Source organism: Lissotriton vulgaris, chromosome 6, assembly GCF_964263255.1.
Source record: "Lissotriton vulgaris chromosome 6, aLisVul1.2, whole genome shotgun sequence".
Lineage (NCBI taxonomy): Eukaryota > Metazoa > Chordata > Amphibia > Caudata > Salamandridae > Lissotriton > Lissotriton vulgaris.
This window is the reverse complement of record NC_141694.1, coordinates 1,861,692,113-1,861,716,920: the sequence shown is the minus strand read 5'-3', so window position 1 is coordinate 1,861,716,920 and position 24,808 is coordinate 1,861,692,113. Positions and strand designations below refer to the sequence as shown.

Here is a 24,808-nt window from a genome sequence, read left to right as displayed (position 1 = left end):
AAGTGGGTTCAGAACGATTGCAATTGGAACTTAGAATCAAATGTATGCGTTGAAATGTATTCCTAATTCCAAAGTCTTTGGAATGAGCTGGCTAGGCAGGTTTCGGAAATGTGGAACAAATAGATAATGCGGTCTGTGGCCTTGATACTAGTCTACTACTGGTTTATCTGATTTAGGGAATTTAAATGTTATTGCAATTGCCATTCCCTGTCAAAACATCTTTCTGGAGAGATTATTTATATACCACCAATATTATTTTTTCTCTTTAATTATATCTTACATCAGCATCCATAGGCAAGAGGTCGTCCAGGGCGGGGCGTGGGATCTGGTGGTGCCTCCCAGAGTGAGGAACGCTCTTCGGTCGATGACTGTACTGTAAGTGATCATGTTAATATTAAAATATATTTCCCTAACATTTACTGCTCCATATATTGAACTCTTTATTTCTACCCATTTCCCAATTTATTTTTTTTCAAAAACCCTCTTCGATCTATCCATTTACAAATTCTTGTTATCCCTGCATTATCCTATTGACTTATTTCACATTTCTAGTGTCTGTTTTTTTACCACAAACTGTCTCTATCTGCACTAGTCTGTCTGTAGCTCCCTTTCTTCTGGTTTTTCAGTAAGATTTCCCTCTCAACTTATATATTTTGTAGACTGCCTAGAGATGGTACTGTAAGACTCAGAGAACCCATCGGTCATGGTCACTTACTACTACTACTATTACTCTTCTGTGCAGATAGAATGCCCAAGTAAGGTATCCTACAAATGTTTGTTGAGATGAGAAGGCTTTCTTTTACTTTCTCATGTTATTGCTCAATCAGTAAAACGAGAGAGTGACCTTGGTCAACTTGGGCATTCCAAAGTTGTGTCTTCTTCTTATCTAGAACAAAAATTCAAGAATGGGGGAGAATGGATCACTTGTCCTGTGAAATCAGGGTCTCAGTCGTGTTGGAATCGTATAAAAACCCTTATATACGTACACAGGCAATTAGCGTTATATCTTGGTTCTCCGTCTAGGTGTACTTTTGCAGCATCATCATACGGTTTTTACATAGTAAATATGCTGTCCTCTACCTGGAGGTAGAGCAACTGATTTGCCAGTAGAGTCCAGAGATTAAAAAGAGGGCGTGTGTGTGCTCAGGTGCAGTGAAATTTAAAATTCCCTACATCAATTTGCTTCAAAAATTCATTTAGAGAAACAGTGATGTGAGAAATTAAAAATATAAAGTGGTTTGTCTGTAGACACAGTTACTAGTATACTGCACTAGTAGGTCAACATGTTTCAGCCTTCTTGTAAATTCTTAAGGATTTTGTCAGGACCAAGTGTGCTTAAGAGCTCATGTGGGCTCCTAATGAAGTGGTTAACTTACCACTCTTGTTTTTTGGAGTCAAATCTGTTGTATCTGAAACTTTCACTTGCCGTTTTATGGCTGCCTCGGGGTACCAAAGAGCAATGAAAGAACCTTAATCGATTCTTACAAGTCAATGACTTGTTCTGTCTCTATGTGCTGCGCCACGGTGGATTGCCTAGAGATGGCACTGTAAGACTCAGAGAGCCCATTGGTTACGGTCACTTACTACTACTAATAGTACTACTAATCTTCTGTGCAGATAGCATGCCAAAGTAAGGTATCCTACAAATGTTTGTTGAGATGAGAAGGCTTTCTTTTACTTTCTCATGTCATTGCTCAATCAGGACAACGAGAGGGACCTTGGTCACCTTGGGCATTCCAAAGTTGTGTCTTCTTATCTAGATTACCATGCACCATGGCTGGAAAAACGTATGAGGAGAAAGACAGCCCCATTGCATTTGCCAACCAAGACCTTATGTCCAGTTGCCCACTGCTATTTCTTTTAAAAAACTATGATTCATCAATAGCTTGAGTCACTCCACTCCTTTAGAGGTTGACTTCTTAAGATGCTTTTCAAAAATTGCCACCAACAAAATGCCCAACCTTATTTTTTTGATAGAAGATATTGTCTGTATCCAAACTGTAGTGATATGTGTGATGTATTTTCAATTTTGTTATAAAAGGAAATAAAATAGGGGGAGGCGTAGCTAAAAAATGTGTGATGTTTTATCTAGCTGTAACAACCACCAGTGCCTTGGCCAGCAGTGTTGGCAGCGACAGCCATTAGGCAGATGCTGCATCTGTAGGGGGTGAGCCAGCTCCAGTGGTAAGTCATATTTCTAGCTTATTTGACAATAAATTATATACTCGCTGCAAGGGTTTACACTGTACTGTTGAGACTTGTGAATAGCTGAACACACCACTCTTTACTTAGCATAAACAGTGGGAATTGACTAACTAATGGCCTCTTCTAGCTTCAACTCAGCAGAGAAAGTTCCATGAGGAGTCAGAGCTTGATGGGTTGATGTAAAAGGGAAAGAAGGATGGAAGGAGGAAGGACAGGTGAAATGTAATATGGGAAGGATGCGTGGGTGAAAGGATGCATATACCATTGCTGGCTGATAGGATGCCTGGTTGGGTGAAGGATGGATGAAAGGTGAAAGGATGCCTGCCTGGGAAGGTGAAAGTGTATAAGTGAAAGGAATCCTCCCCGGAGTTTGATGGGCCGAAGAAGGATGCATAGGTGGTTAAATGATAAATTAATGTTGAAGAAAGGTTTTTTGAGAATGAGAGCCTCGTTTGGATAGATGGATAGATGATATTCATTGGTGAAGAATGGTTGGAGATAATGTAAAACTTAAACAGTGACTGAGTAGAAAGTCGTTGATAAAGAATTAAAATGCTAGAAGGACAATGCAATGATGAATGGAAAAATCCCTGCGAAAAAGAGTAAACAAGGAATGTTTTTTTATCAAGCTTTTTGATTCAATGGGATGGGGTGGTATTTCAGACCAACAACAACAAATTGATTAGGGTCAAGGCAGGGATTTAAAGACCAAGCTCTAGTACGCCCCAAATATACAATGAACTACAAAAATACCAGAAGGTCTAAGGGCTGCTAAGTGAACGCAAGACAAAAAATAACAAGAAACTAAATCACCATCCCTCGTGTATGGTCCACCCACGGTCACCCTTCATCAAAACCCTCATAGTGGTCAGGAAAGGATGCCCACCATTCACCACACAAAACCGCCCTTCATCAGTTGGGTTTCTTTTAAGACCACCATAAAAGGTGCCACTCGGCTTTCACGAGGAGGGCCCAGATGTTAAAGAAGCCTACAATCGTTCAGACAGATCTTCCGTGGTCTTACTACTCATTTGTGAGGATGTACAAGTAACAGGGACTGATGTTGCAGTGCAAGGAAGTGTGTGTGAAAAAGAAAAAGTGCGTTAATACTGGATTAGGGGGCACTGAAAAGTTTATTCTGGTGTTACCCACTATACCAATATTAAAAAGTAGTCAGAGACAATCAAGGCATTATAGATTGTCTAGATGTATACTAAGGTCGACATGTTTCAGCAAATTAGGCACAATTTGCCATTGCTTTCTTCAGGACCAATCTCTACTTACAGCTACTGCAACCTAGTGATAATGAAAAAACTGTGCTCAAAACCATACATAATACAAAGGTCACCTGAATCCACTAGGTGTCCGTATCATTTTCCACCTTCCCAGTTCTGACGAATTTCTAGGAATGGTGAAAAAGAGAAGGATTTAGAACAAATCTCCTGTCAATAAATGTCGCGTTCACACCATTGCATTAGTCTACCAGGTGCTAAATTAGGCATCCTTGCATTAAGTACTAGTCCCTAGATGCATCAAAGTTGTCATTTGCGATTCCTTATTTGCGAAAAATAAGGAATCGCAAATAAGGAATCGCAAATGGCAATGCATCAATAATTTCGCAATTTTATTGAGATTCGGTAAAAATCGCAATTTTTACCGAATCCCAATAAAATTGCGAGTTTCAAATAGCGAATTCGCAATTCCCATTCATTCCTATGGGCTGAAATGCCCATAGGAATGAATGGGAATTGCGAATTCGCAATTTGAAATCGGAATGCAACAAAGCCTTTCAAGGGTGGAGAGGGGGGTCCAAAGGACCCCCCCCTGCACCCATGAAATGCACTTTTACATGTGAGTTACATACACACATGTCCTAAGGACATGTGTGTGTGTAACGTAGACGTTTAAAAAATGCATTTTTATGCGTTTTTACACATTTTTGCACATTACCACGAAGTTCAACTTCGTGGTAATTTGCATTTGCAATTTGTAAAATCGCAAATGTTGTGAGGATGATGCATTGCATTTAAGGAATCGCAAATTTGCGATTCCTTAAAAGCAATCGCATTTTTGGAACTCGCAAAAAATAGCGAATTACCAAAAATGCTTGATGCATCCCAGAAACCAATTTAGGAAGTGCAAACGGCCGATTTTTGCGATTCGCACCGTTTGCACTTGCTAAAAAGGTTGATGCATCTAGGCATAGGTAACATGTAATATTATTACCCCATGTGATTTAGTACTGATGTCTCCACATAAACTAGACATTACAAGTAATCAAGCGAGAGAAACACCTTACCCGATTTGGGAGATGCACCGACCTCACCCCACCTGGCCACAGCTCAGGGAAAGGGGAAGCACTGCTCTAGGGAAAGAAGAGGCACAAACATGAAGACAGATGCCACTCTTTCGTTTGTCTAAACACTAAATAATCAGCGCCACCTTTAGAAATGCCTCGTTAGCCAATAGATAGAACATAAGCAACTGCTTAACTCAAATTCCAAAAATGGATAAAAAGCGGCTGGTAATACCGCCATGGGTGCGAGAAAAAAGCTCATTTCAGTGTCGATCGTAAGGAGCCAGAAGGGTTAGCTCAAGCATAGCTACACACGCAGCATGACAACGCGTGTTTCAGATTAGACCCCCTTTAGATACAAAGACAAAACCTTAAACCGGCGCGCTCGCAATAGAGCACCCTACCTGTCCGTCGGTACTCCACAACTCAACTTCTGAGCCGATCGGGGAGGTCCACAGGCAGGCATCGAGTTTGTATATAAAGCAACGCGTGATTGGTCAAATGTTAACCACGTGATACTCAAGTTCTTCAACCGGGTATCTGATTGGGCCAAAGGGCAGCCAATCAGAACCCTGAAAAAACGATATCAAGTTCAAACTTACACAGAGTTTTCAATAATGCTTTATACATGGTGCTCACGGAAGAGAAGGGCTTTGTTTTTGAATTTCAAAAAAGGGGGAAACGTTAGCAACTATTAACAAAGGCACAATGTGCGTGCCTCCTGACTGATGTAAATGAAATAAGTTTTCAAACCAGTAAATGCATAAAGGAATAGATCCATTAATGATCAAAATGGCCCAATGTCAAATCCATTAAGACATTAAGGCCCCTATCTCAAAAGGGCATGCATCTCTTAAATTACACCTCTTAAAAAACACGTATAAAGGCTATGTAACATACCCAGAAGGAGATTATACAGCAGAGGGATATGCAGAAAAAAATACAATGAAAGTACAGACACTGTGTGAATGCTACGGTGTATCTGACGACTCACAGGATGACAAAAGTGGAGTAAAGTAATCCAAAAACTAAATTCATAGAATAGCCCACGGTATATCATCATTAAGGCCGACACGATTTGTGCCCATTTTAAACACCAACTTCTGTTCTCTGAGAAGGAGATATTTGGACACATCAGTAATATGTGCAGGGATATGTGGCTGCTCGATTACTGTCGATTGAAACGCCGTTGATGGATGGTGCGCTTCCAAAAAATGATTAGTTAGTTTCGTAGCCTGCCTTTTGCACCTAATGGTGCTCTTGTGTTCTGATATTCTGACCCTGATCTCACGAGTGGTCATCCCTATGTATTTAAGCCCACAGGGACAGGTAATGAGATAGACAAGGTTACTAGTATTGCAGTTCGTGTATCTGGTCTGCATCCATGGTCTCGTGGTCCCTATGTCTATCTCGGTTGATTTCCTAGTTTGCGTACAGGAATGACACGACCCGCAGGGATGATGACCTGTGACTGGAGAACGGTCCCAGAGGGAACCCAGAGCCCTGGGTTTGTCAGTACGTGGTCTAGTGTGGATCAGTCTATCTCTAAGATTTGGTCGTCTATTCAATGAGAAAAACTTCTTTAAATTTGAGGACACGATATACCTCCAGGTATCAGGTACCAGCATGGGGAGCGTTTACGCCCCCAGCCTGGCGAATTTGTATGTCCACTCCTATGAACAGGAACATGTACTGTCAAATAATAATCCCTATCTCGAGTGTATCAGAACGTGGAGAAGGTACATCGATGATGTCCTAGTGATATGGTGAGGGACAAGTGAGAGTTGTCATGTCATGAGTTTTTGAACTGGTTGAACAGCAGGAACGATTTCCTTCGCTTCACGATCGAAATCGGCAGAGACAGACTGGCCTTCCTAGATTTGCTCATTACATCCACTCCGGAAGGTCTACAATCTGAACTCTATAAAAAACCTTTAGCAAAAAATTCCCTCCTATGTTTTGACAGTCACCATCCTAAATCTCTGTGGGAGAACTTGCCCTTTGGACAGTTCTTGAGAGTCCAAAGGAACTGTTCAAGTGCTGGAGCCTTCAGAACCCATTCTACGGCCCTGAAAGAACAATTGATTTCGAGGAAATATCCAGCCAAATTGGTACAACGTTCTCTTAAACGGGCCAGGAACAACAATCGGTTGGCTCTTTTGGAACCTTCTATTCCTAAACCACCTTTGGAAAGGTTGACTTTTGTCACCACGTTTGGCACGCTATCCAATAAAATACAGAAGGTTGTCAAACAACACTGGTCTATTCTCAAGTCTGACCAAGCTACCATACAGACTCCCCTTTTCTCATTGAAGAGAGGACCAAATCTTAGAGATAGACTGATCCACACTAGACCACGTACTGAAGAACAAAGGCTCTGGGTTCCCTCTGGGACCTTCCTCCAGTCACAGGTCATCATCCCTGCGGGTCGTGACATTCCTGTCCACAAACTAGGAAATCAACCGAGATAGACATAGGGACCACAAGACCATGGATCCAGACCAGATTCACGAACTGCAATAGTAGTAACCTTGTCTATCTCATTACCTGTCCCTGTGGGCTTAAATACATAGGGATGACCACCCATAAGATCAGGGTCAGAATATCAGAACACAAGAGCACCATTAGGTGCAAAAGGAAGGCTACGAAACTAACTAATCATTTTTTGGAAGCGCGCCATCCATCAACGGCGTTTCAATGGACAGTAATCGAGCAGCCACATATCCCTGCACATATTACTGATGTGTCCAAATATCTCCTTCTCAGAGAACAGAAGTGGGTGTTTAAAATGGGCACAAATCGTGTCGGCCTTAATGATGATATACCGTGGGCTATTCTATGAATGTAGTTTTTGGATTACTTTACTCCACTTTTGTCATCCTGTGAGTCCTCAGATACACCAGAGCATTCACACAGTGTCTGTACTTTCATTGTATTTTTTCTGCATAACCCTCTGCTGTATAATGTCCTTCTGGGTATGTTCCATAGCCATTATACGTGTTCTTTAAGAGGTGCAATTTAAGAGATGCATGCCCTTTTGAGATAGGAGCCTTAGGGCCCGATGTAGGTAAAAGTCATTTACCGATTTCAAAATACCGATTTTTACCGAATTGGAATTCTGAAATCGGAAAATGAGATGTAGAGAAAAAAAATCGGTAAAATACCGATTCGGTAACAATCGGTATCGTGTTTCGATACTTACCGATTCGGTATTCACCGAATCGGTAGATACCGAATCGGTAATGGCAATACAACCCTATGGGCCAAAAGGCTCATAGGAATGCATTGTAAATACCAAATCTGTATTTACAGAATCGGCAAATACCGAATCGGCAAATACCGAATCGGTAAATACCGATTCGGTAAATACGGAATCGGCAAGCAAGTAAAAGTGAAAGTAATGAAAACAGCCAATGAGGTGAAACCACCCTCACCCATTCTAGCAGGGAGTGGCTACCCAGGCAGGTGCAACTCATTAGAACTTTCTGGAGAGGCAGCCAGAGCTGAGCAGTGAGAGTGAGCAGCAGAGTGGTAGCTGATTTGTGAACACAGTGGAAATGGCAAGCAGCTCTGAGAGCCAGAAGGCTGAGAGAAAGCGCAAGGTCAAGTTCAGCAGCATGGAGCTGCAAGTATTGGTGGAGGAGGTGGTGAGGGTCCACAGGCAGCTGTTTGGGAGGCTGTCCCTCACAGTCCCTGAGTCCACCAAGAGGAAACTGTGGAGTGCCATCAGTGAGAGGGTCAATGCAGTTGGTGTGACCCCCAGGAGCCTGGAGGACCTCAAGAAGAGGTTTTATGATATTTGGAGCCTCAACAAGAGGAAATTGGCGGAGCTCCACAAGCAGGCAGGTCTGACCGGTGAAGGCAAGAACCCCGCGCCCCCTCTCACTGAACTGGAGGAACTGGTGTCCACAACGATCGAGACCGAGAGTGTGGTGGGAGTTGGGGACATGGACAGCTCAGCTACAGCAAAAGGTAAGAAGCATGCGCAGCATGACCCATCCTACCAGACACCTCCCCTTTAGCCTCAATGTACAGCCAAACCCCAATCCAGTACAGCTAGCAACATACATGAGCAATGCATCATGGGAAATGTAGTTAGCTAATGTAGGAACAAATGTCAGTGCACATTAAACTGCAATGCACTTAAAAAAAGATTCAGAGTAATGAAAATGACATGTGCAATGCTTTTATTGTAGTGACTGTAAGACATTTGGACTCAGTTCACAAATGCTTCTTTATACCTAGGGGTGCCATCAGGCAGTGGAGCAGCAGCTTCACAAGCGACAGCTCCAGCAACAGCGGACAGTGCGGTGGCAGGGCCAAGCAGCATGGTTCCTTCGCAGGAGGATGAGGAGGAAAGCAGTGCCATGGTCAATGAGGATGACCCAGGACATGCCCTCTTATTTCCCCACTCCCCCCTACTGTCACAATCCCCCACATTGCAGTTCTCACCAGAGAACTCACCCACAAGGTCCCAGCCAGGACCTGCCACATCTCCAGCCAGAAGGATTGTTGTGGCCCCATTGACCATCATGGAGGGAGCTGCTGGTCAGGCACCAGCACCCACACCTGCGACACCTGTGGCACAGCAGGCCACCCAGCAGGCCAGCACCAATCGCCGCCGCCCACGCACTTCCAGCAGTGCATTTCCATCACGGGAGGGCACCGTCTTCCAAGGGCTTAAGGGGAGCATGGTGCGAATCCAGCAGATGCAGGCCAAGTCCATCCTGGCTTGCCAGCGCCAATTGCGGGAACACAACCTGCAGATGGTGGAAATGTCAAAGGGATTTGTTGATTTTGTGGCAAGTAACAGGGAAATTGCAACAGGACTGGGTCGCATGACAACTGCCATAACACAGCTGTGTGCCAAGATGGAAGAGAATGAGCACACTAGGCGCAGGGATGCCCGTGTACAAAACCGGGCAATCAACCGGCTTGCCGCAGCAACAGCCCTGCTATGCCGCCGAGGGGCAAATATGGAAGACTGCCTCACTCAAAACACTGCGGAGGTGACCAGGGGCATGTCCCGCATCACCACTGCCATGGAGGCCCTCATCATTTCCAACACAGTGGTGAATCCTGCCCTGGATGTGGCTGAGGCTGGGGACAGCAGCAGCCGCAGCAGCCCGGCCAGCGCTGTGTCCGAGCCATGCCGGAGGACCAGGCGCTCCGCTGAGGCAGCCGGCCATGCGGAAGGGGGGAGCCACATCCCAGTGGTTCTGCAAAGCGCAGCAGGAAATGACACTGCCAGTGTGGGTGAGGCAACCCGGCCCGTTTCCATTCCCCACCTTTTCTGTAATCATTTCATTTGTTGCACATCAGTGCTGTAACATTGTGCCAACATTATAAAAATTGTATTTTCACATCCATAACCTGTCTGTGCATCTGTACTCACTCAGAAATAGTTTTCTGTTATCTCCTCACGTCTGTATCTGCCATCACTTGGTGTAGACACCCCAGCAGGTTGTGTTGGTGGCACAGCAACATCGTCGTCATGGTCCTCGTAGTCTGACAACTCCACCTCTGTGCCCTTCTTCACCGCAAGGTTGTGCAACATTGCACAGAGAGCTATGATCTTGCAGCAGGTGATGGGGGTATACTGCCTTGCACCTTCACTCTTGTGCAAGCATCTGAACCTGCTTTTCCAGATGCCAAAGGTCCATTCTACTACATTCCTTGTGCTTTTGTGGGCCCGGTTATACCTCCTTTGGCTGGGTGTAGAGGAGTTGAGGTAGGGGGTGAGTATGAATGAGCGGAGGGCATATGCACTGTCGCCTAGAACGAAAAGGGGTAACATTACTCACATGCATACATGTATTTCACAGTGCTACATTTTGTTATGGGGGTCTGATGATGTGTCTCACCTAGGAGGTATCCTTCACCAAATTCCCTAGCCGTCAGCTGTGCATAGATGCCGCTGTTTTGGAAAATGTAGGAGTCGTGGGTACTCCCTGGGAATTTTGCCACAGGTCAGTGATGGCGCACTTAGCATTGCAAATCACCTGCACATTGATGGTGTGCGTAGACTTCCTATTGCGGTATATGTATTCTGTGTCAGCAGGGGGGCAAATCGGAAATGTGCGTGCCATCAATGCAGCCAATGATGTGGGGAAATCGTGCCATCTGGTAAAAGTCTGCTTTTGTTTGTACCGGTTATGCATGGGTTGCAGGGAAAGAAATGTATTGGTCCAACCTCTGTATCATGGCGTCAAGGAATTTGTGGAAAAACCTTGACAGGCTGCTCTGGGTCACCCCTCCTACCGCAGCAACTGCACTTTGATAGCTGCCAGACGCAAGCAGGTGTAGGCTGCATAGCACCTGCACGTGCGTTGGGATGGCGTGTGCCCTTGGGGTGGGGTGGTCCAACAGTGGTTTTAGGTCCCTGATGAGCTCCAGAATTGTGTCTGAGTCCAGCCTGTACCTCTGTAGGATCTCTGCCTCTGTGAGCATGAACAGGGTGATCCTCTGTCTGTAGACCTGCTCCTCTCTTTGCCATTCCCTCTCTCCTTCCTGCTGTAGCCGTAGCCGCCTTGCAATGACATAAAATGCCGCCATCCTGCAAGTTGCATTGCATTTTGGGTCTCATTTTATAGTTTGCAGTTGGTTACCACCTGATTCCAATCCATGGTAAATACCGATTTTGAAATACCGATTTTGAGGCAAAATCGGTATTTCTGTGCTTCCCTACATCTCTATCTGAGTTTTGGCCTGTCCGATTCGGTAATTTACCAATTCGGTAACTCTACCGAATCGGTAGATGGTCCGATTCATAATATTTACCGATTCGGTAACTCTACCGATTGGGTAAATGGTCCGATTCGGAATATTTACCGATTCGGTATGTTAGCGATCTGTTAATTTACTGATTTGGTGTATTTCCGAATCGTTTTTTTACCGATGCGGTATCTATACCGAATCGGTAAAAATACCGATTCGGCTGGATTTCAGGCTCCTACATCCCGATGGCTGGATACCGCTCGGTAAGGGTCAAAAATCGGTATTTTCGGCCGTTACCGATCGGTATTGGGCCACCTACATCGGGCCCTTGATCGGTATTGGGCCACCTACATCGGGCCCTTAATGTCTTAATGGATTTGACATTGGGCCATTTTGATCGTTAATGGATCTATTCCTTTATGCATTTACTGGTTTGAAAACTTCTTTCATTTATACTCGGTCAGGAGGCAAGCACATTGTGCCTTTGTTAATAGTTGCTAAAGTTTCCCCCTTTTTTGAAATTCAAAAAACAAAGCCCTTCTCTTCCTTGAGCGCCATGTATAAAGCATTATTGAAAACTCTGTGTAAGTTCAAACTTGATATAGTTTTTCCAGGGTTCTGATTGGTTGCCCTTTGGCCCAATCAGATACCCGGTTGAAGAACTTGAGTATCACGTGGTTAATATTTGACCAATCACGCGTCCCTTTATATACAAACTCGATGCCTGCCTGTGTACCTCCCCGATCGGCTCAGAAGTTGAGTCGTGGAGTACCGACGGACAGGTAGGGTGCTCTATTGCGAGAGCGCCGGTTTAAGGTTTTGTCTTTGTATCTAAAGGGGGTCTAATCTGAAACACGCGTTGTCATGCTGCGTGTCTAGCTATGCTTGAGCTAACCCTTCTGGCTCCTTACGATCGACACTGAAATGAGCTTATTTCTCGCACCCATGGCGGTATTACCAGCCACTTTTTGTCCATTTTTGGAATTTGAGTTAAGCAGTTGCTTATGTTCTATCTATTGGCTAACGAGGCATTTCTAAAGGTGGCGCTGAATATTTAGTGTTTAGACAAACGAAAGAGTGGCATCTGTCTTCATGTTTGTGCCTCTTCTTTCCCCTAGAGTGGTGCTTCCCCTTTCCCTGAGCTGTGGCCAGGTGGGGTGAGGTCGGTGCATCTCCCAAATCGGGTAAGGTGTTTCTCTCCCTTGATTACTTGTAATTTCTAGTTTATGTGGAGACATCAGTACTAAATCACATGGGGTAATAATATTACATGTTACCTAGTACTTAATGCAAGGATGCCTAATTTAGCACCTGGTAGACTAATGCAATGGTGTGAACGCGACATTTATTGACAGGGGATTTGTTCTAAATCCATCTCTTTTTCACCATTCCTAGAAATTCGTCTGGACTGGGAAGGTGGTAAATGATACGGACACCTAGTGGATTCAGGTGACCTTTGTATTATGTGTGGTTTTGAGCACAGTTTTTTCATTATCACTAGGTTGCAGTAGCTGTAGGTAGAGATTGGTCCTGAAGAAAGCAATGGCAAATTGTGCCTAATTTGCTGAAACGTGTCGACCTTAGTATACATCTAGACAATCTATAATGCCTTGATTGTCTCTGACTACTTTTTAATATTAGTATAGTGGGTAACAACAGAATAAAATTTTCAGTGCCCCCTAATCCAATTTTATCGCACTTTTTCTTTTTCACACACGCTTCCTTGCACTGCGACATCAGTCCCTGTTACTTGTACATCCTCACAAATGAGTAGTAAGACCAAGGAAGATCTGTCTGAACGATTGAAGGCTTCTTTAACATCTGAGCCGTCCTCGTGAAAGACGAGTGGCACCTTTTATGGTGGTCTTAAAAGAAACCCAAATGATGAAGGGCGGTTTTGTGTGGTGACTGATGGGCATCCTTTCCTGACCACTATGAGGGTTTTGGTGAAGGGTGACCGTGGGTGGACCATACACGAGGGATGGTGATTTAGTTTCTTGTTATTTTTTGTCTTGCGTTCACTTAGCAGCCCTTAGACCCTCTGGTATTTTTGTAGTTCGTGGTATTTCAGACTACTCCCTTGACTCACTGTAGTTTTTAAGTGCAACATACATGATGTATCCTTCCTAGTACCCACCCATCATCATCAATTGCCTCCCTCAGAGTCCCTACCCATGACATTTTGCTAGAGACAGCCATAGGTGTCCAATGGTCTGCATGGTTACATCGGTGGAACTGGATTGTTGGCTGTGCAATGTGTGTTTGCCTCAGTTAAAGTGTAGGCTCCTTTACAAATGTCATGGCAATGCAAAAAGTAAATTGTTGTGTATCCTTTCACTTTCAGTGCCAACTCATTCACTTCCAAGGAACATAAGCAACTTCAGTCCTTTCCTAATTTCCTTGTACTGTCCCAGCCCCCCATTAACATTAAAAAGGATTCTTTGCATGCACCACTTTCCTCTGATCAAGAGAAATATTTTATTATTGCTTCCATAACATATTACGTCAGTTGAAATGTTTCCTTTCAACAATTTGGAACAAAGTGACTCACTACTAGCAAAAGCTTAGGCACTTGATGATGATGATCAGTGAAATGGCTACCTATCCAGCATATTCCCTATAACTTACCTGCAGTCGACTAAGTTAATAAATATTTTCCTTACTGCCAAGCAAATATATTTTGTTGGGAACAAGTAATGTCAAATATGGTGATGGAAGGTGAGGCCAGGGAGTAAAGTGGGTCCCCCACTACTCTGGCTCACACTGTCCCAGCCATTGAAGAAAACTCTCACCCCCTATTGAACAACAACCCCCTTCACTCTCTAGCCCTCCCACAATTGATACATAGACATGACAACTCGGAGACTCAACCCCCCAACCCGCCAACCCGCTCTCCCCTAGTTCTCACCACCCCCTTCATTGAAGATAACTTCCACCCCAAAGGGACTGCAACTCACCTCCCTTACTAGCCTTCCCACAACCGAACCCCAACCCGTATCCAGCTACCCCCCTCCTATGAGCCCCCCAGTAAGTACTCACCCCAAAGCCCCTCACATATAGGGCTCCGCTCCGCCCACCCTTCCCTCCTCTCCCCTTCACCTGAGCTGTCGCAACTCCTCAACCTTATTGAAGCGCAATTCGCGACCCTGATCCTTGGCCTGCAGGAAACCTTATCTGCCCTATCGAATCTGTAGCAGCCCTCCCCTCACTCCGCACCACTCCATATCCCGCTGCCTCTACCTAGGAATGACTATCCGCCCACCAACTGGGCCCACCCCCTCCCAGGTTCCCTGCCTCCTCTCACTAAAACCCTGACTGTGTCGCGATCAGTCAGTCCCAGAAGAAATATAAACCTTCCTCTCCCCCAAGGAAGTGAGCACACTCATCGCATCTTATAAACTCCCCTCGAACCAGCCATCCCAGGTCCCACCCCCGAACTCGACTCTCACCTTCTCGATCCAAGTCATTACAGGAGTGGATAGGGACCTGCCCCTCCACAGAGCCACTATACCCCCATTGTTTCTTTCATCCATACCCAGAGCCAAGCCTGACAATTTGAAATCAAAAGAAGATCCCCCCATGAACTGTATGCTTATCAACAGCCGGTCTGCAGTCAAGCATGCAACGGAAATAGCTGAATCTATCCTCTCTCATGATATAGATGTAGCCTTAATCACGGAAACATGGCTAAACACCCTATCCCTTCCCATTATTGACATGCTGGTGCCGCCCGGTTTCTCTATCATCCGCAAAGACAGGCCCATACACAAAGGTGGCGGCATAGCAATTATCCACAAAAGTGACCTCTCCATCTCTGAAACTCCCTCCTGCCTATACAATTCTTTCGAATGCCTGTTGGTCAACATCAAATCTCACTCTCACAGTTCACGTCAATGCCATCTCCTCTACGACCCTCCAGGCAACTACAACGAATTTAGAGCTCAGCTTTCGGATCTGATCACCCAATCAGCACTCATTAGCGACCACAGCTTAATTCTGGGTGACCTCAACCTAAGACGGAACGAATCCAATAACCTGCTGATTCAATCTCTCAACACCCTTCTGCATGACAACGATATGATCCAACACTGCTCAGAGGAAACACATTACAGTGGAGCGATCCTGGATGCCATCATTGAGAACAAAAATGCTGTCTTGATTGATCACATCATCCCGGTGGACTGGTCAGACCACCACATCATTCTCTTCCATATTAACCAGCCGGCCCTATCCCTCCCACCCACTCAAGCCCCCCCTAAATGGGTCAGGAACACTTCCAGAGTCCCCCGAGACAAGCTAGAAGAAGGGCTCAGCACACTCCTCCCGAACACAACGGAGTCACTCTCAGCCGCTGAACTCACCTCGCTCTATCATGCTAACCCGGAGCTCACTCTGGATCAGTGTAATGATTTCCAGGCTTGTTCCGCAGGAGTGTCAGGAATCTGGAGAGTAGTCCTCCTACTTCTCCTACGGCCTTCCGACTCTATCAGCCTCTAAAGTATCGGATGGCACGCAAGGGGAAAACAGGGAAACAAAACAAGGAAAGGTGGGGAAAGAATAGGTCTTGGCTGTGGAACTTCAATGTGGACTCTTGTTGAGGAGGCAGGCTGTAAGGGAAGGAAGACGTTACGGCCTATACTGTAGTACAAAACAGTGTACATAAACAATGCCTACATACATATATAGACTGCACCTACCACTGCTAATAGTCTGGACCTTGAGATACCATTGGTGGGTAGAATTGGCGTCCGCTCTTTCAGTGCTAGAATTGGGCCAAGAGTATAAGCACTCTACCCCACTCTGTTCTAGTATAATAAGAAAGTGATATGTAAATCTCACCATACTATCTTTATCAAGGATACTTGAAGAGCGCCCAAACTCTATTCCAAGGTGAATTGCATTTGTGCGAGCCTTTATTCTGATAGATTGTGCAAGGTGTAATCTTCCAAAGAATATCACACTAGTCAAATACGACATTAACCACATACAAGATAATAATAGAGGCAGCGCGATGCGCTGTTACCGTGATTCTAGTGGCTGAGCAGCGAAACACACTGGTCCATGCAAGTGCCCCAAATAAGAGTATTCTAAAATGCCAAAGGAAAGGCTGGTTGGGTGGTTCACCTAACAGGAGACAGCTCCGGCCAGTGAACCAAAATATGCAGCAGGCAGTACCCGGCTGGATGACGGGGAAGGATCCGGCCTTCGGATGGAGAACCAGGAGCAGGGGTGTCTAGGATAAGCAGTACCCGGCCGGACGACTGGGTAAAACCCGGCCATCCGGCAGAGCACCAGGAACAGGGATGTCTGGGATGAGCAGTACCCGGCCGGACGACGGGGTATAACCCGGCCGCCGGGCGGAGCACCAGGAACGGGGGAGTATGAATAGAGAAAGGAAATAGTAAACAAACCTTGCCTCACACGAGTTTGTGAAAAAACAATAAAGAAAACAGAATTAAGAGTGTCAGCGTGGTAGAGGAACCGCCAAGGACGGCCGCCGGGTACAACAGAACAGACCTCCAGTACAGAGGACATGGAGAAACAGAACAGGAAAACTAATGAACAAAACCGGAAGTCAGGCAAATCCCACGCAAACAGAACATACGGAAGGGGGAGCTAGACGCTAGAACGCAAAGCGGCGTTCTGTTACCTTAGTGCGTCTTTTATAGTGACAAGGCAATCAGGCTTCTTCGCGAGAGGGACCTCGGGGCATGACAATCAGCTGGCACCTTTGAAACTAATAAATCCCAGAAGCATTCCCTCTACATCATGGTTCTCCACTGACATTAATGAGGAAAGAAGACACCTCAGATCCTAAGAAAGAACTTGGAGGAACAACCCCACCTCCCTCCATCGGGATCAACTCAAGGCAGCACGCAAAAACTACTATATTCATATCAATACCAAAAAGTCATCCTTCTTCTGCTCTGTCTTAGACACTGCCAGAAACCGCCCCAAGGAACTCTTCAACATCATCAGTAACCCAACCTCCATTCCAATGGCAGCCAACTTAGTGGCGTCCTAAACCCAATGCGACAACTTTGCAAGCTTTTTCATTGAAAAAAATCTACAAAATTGATCAATCTTTCAGCTCGAAACTCCCCTCCTGCACAGAAATCCGGAGTTCTGCAACTAACCACAACTCCCCAGTAACCCCATCTATCAGCTGGTCATCCTTCCAGCCGGTCAAGGAGGAAACGATAAGCAATCTTATCACCTCCGCTAAACCCTCATCTCACTCCCTCGATCAACTCCACTCAAGAGTGACCAAGGAGCTGAAGCTCAGACTAGCCCCAATCTGGGGCAAGAACACCAACAACTCCTTGAGCGAGGGCTCCATTCCTGACTGCCTTAAACTAGGACAAGTCACACCACTTCTGAAAAAACCTGGCCTTGACCCCATGGACATGAACAACTTCAGACCAGTCTCTAACCTTCCGTTCCTATCCAAAATTCTTGAAAGATGTGTGCTGTCACAACTTACCGAACATCTAGAGAACACTAATTTTCTTGACCCTCACCAGTCAGGGTTCAGAAAGGGCTGCAGCACTGAAACTGCAATCCTAAATGTCCTAGATGATATGCACATGTCACTCGACTCCAACCAATGTGTCCTTCTCATCCTCCTTGACCTCTCGGCTCCGTTCAACACAGTGGATCACACCCTCCTACTTAATGTCCTCCAGGAGAGAGCGGGAATTGAACAGACGGTCTTAAAATGGTTCTCCTCTTTTCTCAATAACCGCACTCAAAGAATAAAGAGCAACAGATTCGAATCAGACCTCCTCCCCATCAGCAGAGGAGTTCCGCAAGGGTCAGTACTCTCCCCACAACTCGTCAACATCTACATGGAACCCCTCACCTCACTTCTAAGGAACTCCAACATCCCCTTCCACCTCTACACGGATGACACACAACTCTATCTGGAAACCACATTGATCGCAGACATTCACAGACTAAATGTTACACTCATGGAGGTCCAACACTGGCTCTCAGCCAACCACCTCAAATTTAATGAAGAAAAAACGGAAGTACTCCTCATTTCGAACAAAGATGAAAACCCACAAATAGTGGAATGGCTTAAAGCCTTAAATGCCCTCAATGTCTCTCTAACGCCAACGGACTCCGCAAAATCCATAGGGATCACTCTCGACCCCAAACTAGCCATGAATAAACACATTTAAAAAACTGCCAAAAGCGTGTTCCTGAACTTGAAACTTCTCTACAAAATCAAACCCTTCCTTTCCCCCAAAGACTTGAAACAGGCCACTCAGGCACTTGTGCTCTCCAGAATTGACTATGGCATCGCAGTGCTGACTGGAACAGCCAAGTCGCACCTGAGACCTCTCACCTCCACCCTCAAAGGAGCAGCAAGAATGGTCACAGGAACAAAGAAATACGAGCACATCTCTCCGGCACTCAAGGAACTGAACTGGCTCCCGATTGACCAACAAGCCATCTTCCGCACAGCCTGCTTCACACATAAAGCCCTGCATACAGGTAAACCAGAATACCTGGCCTCCAAACTCAAAAGGGCCGGTCAATCCAGGAACCTCAGAAGCTCCAATACACTTCTACTTATCCCTCTGAAATCTCAGAAACACAAAACCTCAAATAAATCCTTTGCGGGGAATGCTCCCAAGATCTGGAACTCCATCCCCCCATATCAGAATGACCATCTCCTTCCCGCAATTCAAATCGCTAGTCAAAGCCCTCTTCCTTGAGCGCTCTGGTGCTTAACGAGAACCACACACCTGACGGTGCAAGGACACTATCTCTTCGAACCCAGAGCCGGCTGATGCGCTCCCAATCTCTGTCCCAGATTGCGCTCAAGTTGTTGTTTTACAGACTCTATTTTCTGCCTGTGTTCATGATTCCTGTTTTGTGTCATTATTTTCCTTCTTGCATTTCGGTATTTTTCTGTGAAGCGCTCTGATACCCCCAGGTCCAGCTAGCGCTATAAAAAACTTCAATAAATAAATAAATAAATAAAAAATTGTCATGTTCCTTAATCCTTTCTCTGTACTGTAGTAAAATGCTTTTCCCATGGGCAGACAGGAGAATAATTGTCTGCATTATTGTCTTCTTTATAATTAGTTAGTAGCACCTCAAGTGATTTATATCATTCATAGTAACTATTCATCTGCCTTGCTGTAGTCAGGGACAAATTGAGGCATTTAACAGACCATGGCCATGATAGGAAAATAGATAAGTGTCTAGTACAGCTGCCTCACCTGCAGACAGTAGCAGAGCAACTTAACACAAGCTGTCAACTGTACATTAATTTAGCTGAACAAGTGAGAGAAGAATACTTGTATACTTCATAGTGGTTATAGCCTGAAACTTTAATCACATACAAATCGAAAGGCCCCAGGAAGGCAGCAAATGTTATGTACTGCTAGTACACTATGCCACCATATAATTTTATGTGATTTACTAAGATCATTGGTTACAGTATGTATTTTTTCTTTATTGATAAAGCTACTCCTGCCAATCCACCACAACAACCCAAGATGCAGGAGGTGGGAACTAGGACCCAGGAAAAGAAGCTGGAGGCCATCATTGCCGAATAAAAGCTAGCTTGTGGCCGAGAAGGAAGAAGATGCAGCACAGCTCCCCCTTTCAGCGCTACTTGCACCAGAGGCTGTCACACGTGGAAGGCAGGATGGAAGAGCATTGGGAAAAATTGGAGAGGAAGCTCCTAGGCCACCGCAAGGCCTCTGCTGTCCATTTTTTAGTCTTTTGTTTGGTGGGTGGGACTCATTGGGCGGAGTGTGGTAATGTGGGATTTGGGACATTTTTGGGGTTTTCTTATTTATTTCATCTTTATGGAAATTACGTTTTTACACTTTTACTTTGGACTAAGCTTACTTTGAACATTGGTTAGGGTTTGGGAGAGGGGTGGGACAGGAGTTGTGGGTTAACTAGTTAATATTTGGTAGGTAAATACACGTTTTATAGTTGTACATAATATTTATATCTTTTTGGGGGTTACTACTTTGCTTTGCACTGTTGCCTTTGCCACAGACCTGCAGCTAGTTTTTATAAATTTGCTGATAGTGTAACAGCGACAGTATGGTTATGCTGTACCCTCACTTGTCCCTCTATTCTCTCTTCCTAGTCTCTTCAGTATGCAAATATATTAATCCCCAAGGACTCAGTGAAGCTGGATGAGTGAATTTCCATTGTATGTAGATTACTGCAGCCCAACAATGAATCCCTCACAGGTCTTCTCTTACCTGATTAGATGGAGTGATGGCTGTATGGTTTCCCAAGGTGCCATGAGGGTGGTAGTAGACAGCAGCAGCATGCTAGTGCACTAGTCAATTAGAGAAAGCACCAGATCCCGAAACGCGGTCCCACTTTCTACTAGCCAAACCCAAACTGTAGGATGAGGAATATTCATTGCAGGGAAATAGATACATTTTAATAAATACTGAGTTGATTCCATTTTATATGCAAGCTTTACAAAAAAATGAGACAGCCACTAAAGAGTAGACTACTAGTACAGAAGAAGAAGAGAGACAACAGAGACAATATGATAAGCAATGCATCATTAAGATAATCAGAATGGTGAGCTAGTGAATTTTACAAAACAAAGTTGTCTCGAGCTATCGACATGCAGAGTAACATTTGATGGAATACAGTGCCTGAAGGATTATGCTGGCAATTATGTTCCTCTGAAAAAAAAATCACCAAATACTGTGCATGGGTGGCTTATCTAAATACATATAATATTACCAGTGCAAGCTATACTCACATACTACATCACAAATGAGGGTCTTCTCCACATTAGTTTCTGTGCTGGCACTCTGCATGTGTATGAGATGGCAGTTACCCTATCCATCATCATAATTGTATATATTACTACGAGATAATCTGATGCAAGTGTACTACATGGCATGCTGTATGACATCTGCTCAACATCTATGAATTGTGTGCTATGTTTTTTTCATGCTTCTATACTCGGACACAGTGGTACATAACACAGTGTCACTGAAACTTCCTCTTCTTATCTCTCATGCCTGTAGCTTAAGGTCCACCACCGTAAGGCCATATGGAGAGCCATTGCATGCAAGGTGCAGGCTCTGGGGGTCTCCAACAGATGGCACACACACTGTCGCAAGAGGTGGGATGACATCTGCTGGCTGAGCAAACATCAACTCCCACCCAGAGCCCTGTGAAGCTGGGACAGGAGAGCAAAGGGGGGGTTTACCTGGACAACAGGGGATGGAGGGAAAAAGGCAAGGCCACCCAAGTGTACCACCAGATCCAACAAATCCCCATGGGGAGAGCCACCTGCACCAGATACACCTTTGGTGGCGAGTGAGGCTGTTGTGCCCGACTCACTTCCCACTCTGGCCAAGACAATTGTGGGCTATCAAATCCCTAAGAAGTTGAGACCCAGCCCTAAACAGTCACCCTCACACACCGTGTCTCACGGCAGAATGTCTCTGCCTCCCCGTGCCACCACACCACCCTGTCCAAGCAGCCCTCAGGCTCCCACAGACACTGATCCCTCTACCTCAGCCGGTCCTCTCTCTCCCAGGTCCAGTCCTCCAACTGGCCCCTGACAATCAGCCACCTGCCAGTTCAACTGACAGACACATTTGAGGCAAATTCCCCCTCCCAACACCATCTCTCCCACAGCGGTGCCTGGACTACCTATTTGTATCCCCGGAGCTGGGGTGAATCCCACAGCAGTGGACGGTGTTACCCATTCCCGGTGCAGTTTCTCATGCACACATGTGCACACCGGAACTATGTTTTTTGTGGAAAGTAATGCACCCAGGCAAACATATAAACACTGGCACAGTTCAAGTAACAAAAACGTAATAATTAATGATAAGACACTGGATTAGCACAAAAAAGACAATTTAATAAATTTGATAAAAATTGTCATGAAATAATTCATTGAAACATTGATTAAAAAACAGTAAAAAATGTTTTAACAGATATACATTATTTGTTTATATAATAAGATGATACAGTAGATAGATGGTTTCACCGGAACTATGGACTGGCCAACGGCCCTGCTGTTTGTTACTTTTGATGCCCATTCCCTGTGCAGCTTCTCAGGCACACATGTGCCTACTTTAAATTTGGAGTGGCCAATGGCCTTGCTGAATTGTTCTTTTGATGCCTATCTGGGTATTATATGATAAAGAAAGCTACTCCTGTTGTCTGCTTTGTCAATGTCCTTGCTAAATAAAAGGTTTTGTGTATGGGTATCGGTTCATGTGACACATTGTCTATATGCCACTTTAACAATGCTAATTGCTTGTTTTACTTTTTCGGAGTTTTCCAGGGATAGCAGGCACTTATGTTATTCTTCAGTCTGAGGCTTGAGGGTGCAATGATGGTTGTTTGTGATGGTCTACTCTTCTCCTACTCATTCTGTGCTCAGGTTTGCTAAATTGTACACATGTCATGTCAGGATGCAATACCAGTACAGAGGTGAATACGTTCGGGGTGGCCAGGGACTGTCATATCTGTGTTCTCTTTCTTGATGTGTGCACAGCAGTGTTGAAGTGTATTCATCTTGCGTGTGCCTGTGTTCATAGTCACACAGGTACATTTGAACGTGTGCACTTGAGTAGTCATACAGTGTGAATGGCCTGTCATTGTCAGTATAATGAGTACCTGTATGTTTCAATTGCCAGCCTTGTGCTTCAGATTGTGGGCACATGTAGGAGTTGTAGGTTGAGCAATGTGCAGTGTGTCGGTGTGTCCTTGCACTCCTGGGGGACACCTACTTGTTGTTGCTGCCAGTTGTGAGTATGCAGAGTGTGTGACTGCAAAGTCTGTGTTGTGTTTTGTTGATCAGCCATGTGTCTTGTTTCTGTTTGTGCTCACTGTGCTGACCTGCAAAGCCACACTGGCATAATTTGTGAGTTTTCTCATGCATTGCTGTCACTTGGCCCATTTTTGGCTCCAGTATGGTATGTGGTATTAGGAGTCATACCATCCCCTTTAGGTGCTTCTGATGCCTACACATTGTGAGTTACTCCTCTATGTGTTTCTGTACTGTACACTCCTCAGCTGTCCAATACTGATGTACACACCACTTCAGTCTCATGTCTTCCACCCCATGCCTTGTAAGTGTGTGAGCCTCCCCAACACTTCATAGTGTGACACTATAATGTGTGAGGGTGATCTGTGTACAGGACCAATGTGCCACTAAGGGCAGTTTAACAATTGGTTTCATGTCATTTTCTTATACTAGTTTGCAGTCACAGTTGCTCATGTGCAGTGCACATGTTTTAGCAGCACAGTCCTTTAGTCATGTTGTTGGCATTTGGGCTTCCCTGAGTTGTGCATCTGTGCGTAAAGGCTAGGCTGTATTTGTGTTTGCTGAGGTACTGCTGCTTTTCCTGAGTGTGATGGTATCCGTGTGCTTTGATGATTTGTGTTGTGAGAGTTCATGGTGGCGCACTCAGATATGTGTGCTACTGGTTTTGTAGTTGTACACACACAGCTTGGTGTGCATGCAGTGCTGTCAGTTAATATTACCTTGCAGTTGCTTGGTGTGCATCCCCATGATGTCCAGCTGAGTTTGCTATGTGATGGATTGGTATGTGCATCTGTTGTGTTTTTGTTGAGGATATATGCAGTGTTTGGCCTGTGTTGGCTCTTTCTATTGACAGATGCAATGTGTGGGTGATGTTCTATTTGTATGGCATTGTCTGTGAGTTATGATACATTCATATGTGTGTTGCATGTGTAGTGTGCATTTATTGTGTGTGTGTCACATGCAGAAATGTGAATTCATGTGCATGAACTTGTTTTGGGTGCAAAATAATGGTTTGTACTCCTATTTTTGGCCTGCCACTTGGCAGGTTTGTGCATGTGCATGGTTGTGGTACGCCATGACACCATGTTCCCTTGATGACTGGTGTGATGTGTATGTGTGTGTGTTAGCTGATCTGTCCACTTGATCCCAGTTATTGTTCATGATTGCTTTTTGAGGAGGCAATTCTTGTTTGTGTTGGGTTATGGTGTCTGTGCATTTGTCCAGAGTTACAATATTGTGTGTTCCTGTTCTGTCTAGGGTCACATTGCCTTACCACTGTTTGGCTGCACATGGCTGGGCTTGCTGGACTTCTTTGGATATTGTTGTGAGATTTGTGTTTGGCTATTGTTTTAGGGTCAGCATTGGTTCAGGTATCCCTGAGTGTGAGTCTGACATTTGTAGATGCACCCCAGGGTGTGTGATTGTTTGTCAGTGAACTCACAGGACATCATTTGCACCATTATGTGTGCTTCTCACAGGTGTTCAGTGTTGCAGGTGTGAGATGGGTAGTAAAGGGGCACGTGTGAAGGTCCTACTCTTGTTTGACAGTCAGGGTGTGTGGCAATAAGCCAAGTGTGTAGTGCTGATGTCATACACATGTCAAGTAAGTTGACACAGATATGTGGCTGGTCACTGTCTGACTTCTGACACTTCCGATCATTCCTGTGCCTATGCATGGCTTGCAATGATGTATCCCTGAGTTGTTGCACAGAGGTCACTGTGGTGTAATTTCACGCACTGTGCCACCCATGTCTGATTATAGGGCCTAATGGTGGTGCAATATGTTCCTCCTCTTG

General features: G+C 45.0%; 1 long non-coding RNA gene across 1 annotated transcript; it reads left to right on the top strand.

The window, feature by feature from the left end:
- Window positions 1–2,079: 2,079 nt before the first annotated feature.
- Window positions 2,080–22,447, top strand: LOC147709677 (uncharacterized). The gene is made up of 2 exons (XR_015296718.1): window positions 2,080–2,184; window positions 19,700–22,447. It is a non-coding gene; the product is annotated as an uncharacterized LOC147709677 (long non-coding RNA).
- The last annotated feature ends 2,361 nt before the right edge of the window (window positions 22,448–24,808 follow it).